Below are 8359 nucleotides of genomic sequence, written 5' to 3'. Positions count from 1 at the left end.
GTCAGTGGCTGTGAAATATATGGGTGGTAAAAATTAAGTTAATTATGATGGGAGCATTAATTAGTCTTTTGAACCACTAATGCAAAGGGATTTCATACTAGCTACTACTATTAACATGAAGGGGTGCCATGGAAGTGATTCTCCCCCTCATTGATTAGTGATCATATTCCCTCGGCATCAAGGGTGAAAATACATAATCTTCTTAAACACAAGTGCTTTCTACATCCTTATCTCAAAATATGGAACCTCAAACAAGTTCCCCTATTGACCAATGGATAATTAGGATTGGATTTTAGTTCAATTTTCAGTGTTGTGACTGCGCCTTTTTTATGAAGATACCAGTATAAAACCAAGCAGTAACTCAATGGAAACTGGAAATGTTTCATATGCAAACAACTGCTTCTAATTGTATCCCTGCTCTAATTTTATCATGCTTCATTTTTATGGTCAGCCACTCAAAGTGGAGTAGATATTTTTGTCACATGACTGACAGGTTTTTGTTGTATCTATCAGCAAATAAGTACAATTTTATTATAAGGAGATTATGTTTATTTTAAATAGTATATATATATATATATATGTTTCAGATTACTGCATTGTATAATATAAGACAGTAGAAAAAATCTAATGCCCAACGTATTTACATTTTAGAACATTATTTTAGTTCAGGGATAGGTATAAAGAAATGCCTGAGCATGAGCACCATTTTCAGATCTGTGTTAAGGACCCACTGAATATTTAACTCTAGAATGTTCTCTGCTCCAAGGAAAATGGGAAAACCCATCATATAAGTCTTCCTTTTATAAAGCTTTCTTGGAAAGAGATGGTCATCTTAGTGAAATGCAAATGAGTGTGCTAAATACTGAGCTAGAGAGGGACGTTGTCACTTGTCTAAATCACGTCTTTTGTAACTGGAATTACAGTAAGCATTTATTAATGTAAATTAAATTAAGTACTTTTTGATCTCTTAAAATTTTCTAAAATATTTAAAACTTTGTCTTGTAAAAACTCTTTAAGAATTATCTTTCATTAATCTATCAAAATGGAGATATATATGCTGTTATATCACAGGATGATGGTAGTTATTCTTACAACTAAATTAGTTGGACGTATAATTCGGCATATAAATTTGTGCATTATGTGCAGAGACTGGAAGATATCAATACCCCAATTTCCAAGAAATCAACGTTCCAGTATGTGGTTCCAAGGCTCATAAACTGACTCCTCTGCAAGATGCGTAAGACAACAGCTGCAGATTTGATCTTCCCCATGCTGCATAAGAGAGAAACTTGTGAGAAGCAGGCCATTCTGATCTGACAGGAACTGGTTTCCATCCCTAAATCTGGACAAATCCATAATCCTTAAAGAGTAAGCAACAGACAGTTTTTTTAAACAAAGAACTCCTGCAACAGCTGAAGGTAATAGTCCATTTTGACTAGTTTCACATCTCCAGCTGTGCTCCATACCCACTGATTCAGAAGGAATGTGCAAGATAAAACAAATGGCATTGTTCTAACTAATTATGCATCATAAAAACCCATCTTCATGAGGTATCACATACTAAAAATTATTATTTCTTCCCATTAAATATGAAGGAAGCCTAAGGTGACAGGCCCAGTTGTAGATAAGTATATTTTGTAGGTGGATGAAGTCTACCTACCATGCCTGTAGAAGTTCAGGAAAATAATGAGTCAAAATAATGTGCTGGTTTGTTTCAAATTTCAAGAGTGTATTTCTTAATCATAACACTTTGGTATTTTTTGTATAGAGGTTTCTGGAATGAACTCAGACTCCAATCTCTGTGCAGTGGCTGTTCATTTTCTTGCACAGAAGAGAAAAACACAGGTAAGATAACTCTAGCCCGGTCTGACTCTGTATCATTTCTGGATTTAAATGCAGATCTGGTAAGAGCTACAACATCTTCTGGAGAGAGGAGACACTACCTTCTATTGCCTACGAGAAATTAGGGTGATTAAGTCCTTAAATGTACTTCTTTCTCTTAAATTGCTTAACCTAGGAGGAAGAAATCTGGGCTTTTGTGTCTCTGTAGAGATTGGTGAACTGTTTTCATGGAAGCTTGGAATAAGAAGAAATTAGCCTTGCAAATTCAGTACGATATTAAACATCTATTGGGAAAATGTAATAGCAATGCTGTTTTCCTTGCAGGCAAATTGCACTAATCTTGCAAGAGTAAACTCTAAAAATTCAAAGAAAAGACAGCAATAAAGGTATATTTTAATGAACCAGCACTGATCCAACAATCTGTAAAGGAATAAAATAAACCAATAAAAAAGGTGCAGTCAGTTTAAATGACTAATTACTTGAAGATGAGTATAAGCCTGTAAGATAAAAATACAAATAAAATTTCATTCTGAAATTAATTGAAAATTCAATTCAGTGTTACTGCAGAAAATCCATAAAGCTCAAGTAGCCTTGCCATGAATTTGTTGATAGGCAGGAAAGATAGGCTGTGTATCTTGTCACTGGAATCAATGGTACTGAACCAGGACCTCTTGCAAAGGCAGAAAAATATTTTGTCTATGTAGTAAAGATCAAAATATCAGATTAATTAAATTCTCTTCTCATTATTTGGCAGCTTCTCTTTCAGATTCAGAAAGATTTAGAACTGTTTTAATTTTAGAACAGTTTAGATTTAGAATTCTTCCCTGTATTTATACGCTACCATTTTAGTACTAACCTTGCTGCAACTACCAGCAGGTTAAGGTACTGCATAACAGCTGCAATCCAATAAGGGCTGACTAAAAGCTAACACAAAACTCAGTATTTTTCACATTTTGGCCTTAAAGTGTGAAAAGGAAGTGTTCATAAGTGTTGGCCTTAAAGTGTTCAAAGTGAACATAAAAAGCAACCAATATTAAGGTGCAATGAAGTCCTGGTTTTATTGTTGTTGAGAATCCAGCAAAGAAAAGTTATTTTGATTTAAAATAAGTAGTGGATTATAAAACACTGTGTCTTAGTACCATCATAAAGATATTTACCTAGAGACACAGGCATCTGATAAACGTATGAGGATGACTGTTATTTAAAATACTGTGACTACACTGAGTCTTCAAATCTGAAAAAAAAAAGAATACATATCTGTACAATCACAAGTCTGATGGAAAGAGTGGATACTGTGTGATTTTCTCTTTTTAAGAGTAAGAGCACAGGAAACCAAAGCCATTAGAAAAGTTTAAAAACAGCCAAAGGGATGATTCCCCAAGGAAGTGAAAGTGCTTGCCAAGATGTTTTTTGGATGTGAAAGGTTCACACAGATTCAAAGGAAACTGCAAAAATTCATTACAGTAATCCATTGTGGTTCACTGTGGAAGCCAAACTCAACTCAGACAGTCACAAATCTCCAGAATCATTGAACAGTTGAGGTTGAATCATGGGGATCATCTAGTCCAACTTTCTCCTAAAAGTAAAGTATACTTCCAAATTTCTCAGGTCCAATCATGAAGATCACACAACCACTCTCACCAAGATATTCTATACTCAACAACTATTTATAGTAAGAATATGTTCCATGTATCTACTAGAAATTTCTCTCACTGCAAGCTGTGATCATTGTTCATTACTTATTGCCAATGCACGATGCATCACTGAGAAAACTGGTGTCTTTTTCTAACTCCCCTTTAAGTACAACAATCACATCACACTTTAGTGCCCTCCTTCAACCACACAACAAAGCCAACAAACCTCTCCAACATGTCCATTCACACTGTGTGCTCTATTTCTGTACCCCTTTTAGTGAGGTAATTTTCTGGGCATCACTTCCTTGGGCAATAAAACACCTGGACACAAGCTCTATGTGGAAAATGACTACAGACTGAAAATTGGAGATTAGAGTGCAAATAGCTGTCCTTACATCCTTTTTTAGGCACCTGTTTTGGGCAACTATGGAAGAAAGAATACTGGGTTAAAAGGACTTTGAATTGACCCAGCATGTCTGTCTTTATATTCATTATTATGAGCCTTTTTTTTTTCTTTTTTATCACCTTTAGCTATATTTGTATTACCACAGTGCTTTTGATCAATTATGCTGTTCTCACGAAAGAGGATCAGGGACAAGTATAACTTCTTCTGAACATTTTTTACCTGTCCTCAGCCAATATCAGGTCTCTCTTTTGTATGTTTCTGTGGCTTATTTCACTTTATTCAAATGAAACCTTGCCTGGCAGTGGTTTAATAATCAAAGATTGTTGGTTTTACTGTATTTATCATAGGTTAAATGCCAAAAATACTGCACCTAATCATCTGCTTGAAATATGACTCCAGAGAAATAAAAAAGTCTAAATGGACCATTTTCTGCTAAAATAAAAGAGAAAGTATGAATGTCTTAATCCCCTTTTAATATTTGAAGCGAATAAAGACATTTTAAAATTTTACTAAATTAATCTATTGTATTTAAACTCCACATTAAATATTCTTTCTGTAATGCTAATCAAAATGGTGATTATCAAACAGTACACTGTTTGCCTGGAGTAAAATTTATTTTTATAAGAAATGTAATATTTTCTATTCAAATATGCCAGCTGCTCAAATTTTCTTCAATAAAATGATATCTAAAAAAGGGATGATGTGCTTTTTTTCTAATCTCTGCCTTTCATACTCTCATCCCATAATGAATAAATTCTTTCAATTCTTAAAGTCAAACCTCTAGTGAAGCAGGATTCCATAGTGAAGATTTTCTAAGGCTTATGAAAGCAAATAAAGAAAAGAAAAATCAAGACATTAATAGGTCACAGCCTCATTTATTTTCTTAATCAGAGGAGTAAAGGCAGCATGCGAACCATACATTTGCTCAAAATCTAAATATTAAAAGTGTGTAATGTCATCTAGTGACTTGCTGCAATTTCTCTCATGGTGCATGGCTTGCAACAACCACAAGTGTACAGTCAGGAACAAGCCTGGTTGTGCCTGTTAAAAGGAGGAACAGAAGACAAATGTGATTTGTTTGTCTCAAATCTAAAGAAATCATTAACAAATTTGTGGGTTTTTAAGTTATAAAGGATGACATCACAGTGCTTCCAACACCATAAAAGTTAAGATCTGTTCACTCTCAGTTTATATCCACTTTTTTAGCTGTTCACACACCTTCTCTGGTATTTTCAGCCTCCAATACACAAAAACTTGCAAGCAAGCTCATGGCCTGAAAACTGCAGCTGCTGTGGAAAATACTCATTCTCTAATCAGGTCCTGTCTAATTATCTTCTGTCAGAGAAGAAAGTTCTTTTTCTAAGAGAACTCACAAAAATGGGGTTTGGGGCCCCCAGTTGTACATTTTCTCAGACTGCTGCCCTGCTCCTCTTCTACATGCTACCAGGTTGCTCAATTCTGCCATGCAATTCTCTTGTACCAGCATTCTCTACTCCATTTCAGCCAAAGTAAGATGTATTATCAAAGGATGTTTAAACAGCTCTAGGGTAGTTTATTAATATTTGCTTAAATTTATAACTTAGAATATGTCAAGGTCCACCAGTACAGGAAGACAATGTACAGAGTCCCCCTCCTGTGTGGCTTACATATGCCTTTATTAGCTAAAGCCTAAGAATTGGCCTTTAGACTGATCTGTGTAAGTTACCCAGTCTACCTTTCCACTGAAATTAGAGTTCCTGATTTCTCTGATACAGAGAGAGTTTCCTTGAATATGGTGGATCAACAAATATGCTTTGAAATGATACTTTCTAATTCATCAAACAACTAGGTTACTTTCCTTTTAATTTGAAAACTGTATTGTTCAAGACCTCTCCCAACTAATTCTACCTACAGCAGAAAAATATCTTTCTTATTTCAGCCACACAGAAAGAATAACACAATCCTAAACCACATCTTTAAGTCAAACAGTACATTTTCCAAGTACTGCAGCTGTAATTCTCTGTGATACCTCTCTTCTCCAGCTCAATGCCCGAGACATTTCTATTGCTGGGATTTGTCTCCACTGTTTATAATGTTTAATTCCATTTACTCTCAGAATTCTATCCTAGTCCATACTGCATTCACCCCCTTGTTTTAGTCTTCTACTTCTTGCCATTGAGGTTATCCTTGTATACTGCATTTCTTCTCTGTTTTAAATACCAGTTATGTAATCTTCCTGATTTTCCAGTGGCCATTGATTTTGTTTCTCTCATTCAGCTGTGGTCTGTCATATATCCATACTTGATATCGAGGAGACAGCTTTGATCATCCTAAAAAGCTTTATATGGGTTGAGAGTATCTTTCTTCGTATCACAGTTTTAAAAAATAAGGGTCAGCAGTGGTTGGACTAAAAACATCATCTTACATGAGGATTGCCATTATATGGAAGGATTTAGGAAGTCAGCTGTAGACATAAACTACTAAGATGCCATTTAAGAGGTATAAGCCACCTTGGATGAGATTAAAAACACATAGCAACACCTGTATGACCAGATCTAGAAATACTTCTGGTTTCTCAGGTTCAAGGGTTCATTATGACTTTACTCCTCTACATGATAAAATCCAGGGAAGATTCCTGTCTTCACATTTCACCACATACTCTGGATTCCACTAAAAGTCAGACATGTATGTGGTGTATACAGCATACTCTATAGCCCCCTTTCTAGATGAATTATCTGGGGGTCAGTTTTGCAGTGGTACAATGCAATACTTTATAACCAGTAAGTGGCAATGCATCATCTAAAATTTACATGTCCTTGGAACACAGGTGAGATTGTTCTGTCTTCTCAGCACATACAAGTTTAAGATTACATAGCACTCAGAGATGAGAATGCCCATCCTGGAATGCGTAAACAGCTGATAGTGCAGATAGGTTAAAAAATTCTTCTTCAGTCTGGCCTGTTTTTTGCAAAAAAGATCATTGTCTTCTCAGTGAAACTAAATCCAAACATTCAAATCAAAAGTTCAAACTATTGCTCATATCTGAGGATTTTCATGTGTTTCTCCCTGCCATTAATGAAAAAGCACATGTATTCTCTGTGTTAATGTCTGTTTAGGATCTATTGTTCCTCCTCATTTTTCCAATAACAATATATCTTGCTGGTGCTATATTATTCCTCCCACACTTCCTCCCATGCTGGTTTTGGCTGAGATAGAGTTAATTGTCTTCATAGTATCTAGTAGGGAGGGGGCTATGTTTTGGATTTGTGCCAAACACAGCAGGGATGGTTTTGTTATTGCTGAGCAGTACCCAGAGTCTTTTCTGGCTTTTTCTGCTCCTCACACCACCCAACCAGAGGGGAGGCTGGAAGTGCACAAGAAGTTGAGAGGGATCACAGCTTGGACAGCTGACCCCAACTGACCCAAGGGTCCTAGCAAATAATAGGCCTGGGCAATAGAAAGCAGAAAAAGAACAGGTTAAGACAGTAACCTGGATATGCTTATGCTAGGAGATCTGAGAATTCAGCTCACTCCAGGAGCTGGTTGAACATACACAGCTATGTCTTGACTGCACACAGAACTTGGTTCTGGAAGCACAAGTGCTTTTTCACACTGGAGGCAGATACCCAGGTGTCAAAGGAAGAGAAACCTTTGTTTCTCTACTCCAGGACCAATTTAAGCAGGCAAGTTTTGGCTGTTTTGGCCACACCCCTCTTTTCTTTTGATCACAGTGCCACTGTTACTGGGATCACACTGGACTGATTACACCCTTGAAACAAACTGAAAGATGGTCCCTCCCCCACAGTGTGGCACAACAATAAGACTTCTGCAAAAATTTCAGAAACAGAAAGGTGTAAGTGGAGATTTTCTTGACTATAAATGAGCTAGTTCACACTATTCTTATTTCTGGAACAGACACTTTCCTAACAAAAAGATTTCCTGATAGTTTCAAGAAGTGATCCTATAAGATTTCAGAATAAGACTGGTTTGGCCTAATGGGTGCTGAATGCTTAGTGATAAGCCTTAAAAACATCCAAAAGAAATACTGCCATGGCTTTCTCCTCAGTGTGCTGTTCTTTTATTCCCAGTTCTTCACGTCATGTTTGAGTCTGGGGAGCAGCTTGCTTGCCAGAGGCTCTTGATCATGGGCTGTGACTAAAGCACCACACAGGGAATTCTGTTTTCCTACTAACACACAGCCCAGTGGAGTCTGCCTGGAAAAAAAAAAAAAGTTTTTGTCTATCCTCTAGTCAAAACACTCAGCAAGGGCTAAATTGGTTACCAATTTTGTTGGGATTTAACTTCTCTCTTTAAAATTTCCTGAGGCTGCTTAGAAATATGTTCTCAGTAACCTTTTCTTTGATAGAAATGTCTTTCTTGCTATAACCCTTTCATAGAAAATCACTTTCCATTTCAATTCTTACTGTGCTACCTCAAAAAGAAATAACTTTTATAACAATCTTCAAAATATTTTTGTCTTCTCCTACATTTGTGTCAG

The sequence above is a fragment of the Passer domesticus genome, chromosome 3 (assembly GCF_036417665.1).
Source record: "Passer domesticus isolate bPasDom1 chromosome 3, bPasDom1.hap1, whole genome shotgun sequence".
Lineage (NCBI taxonomy): Eukaryota > Metazoa > Chordata > Aves > Passeriformes > Passeridae > Passer > Passer domesticus.
The sequence above is the reverse complement of the archived record's forward strand: the minus strand, read 5'-3'. Positions refer to the sequence as shown.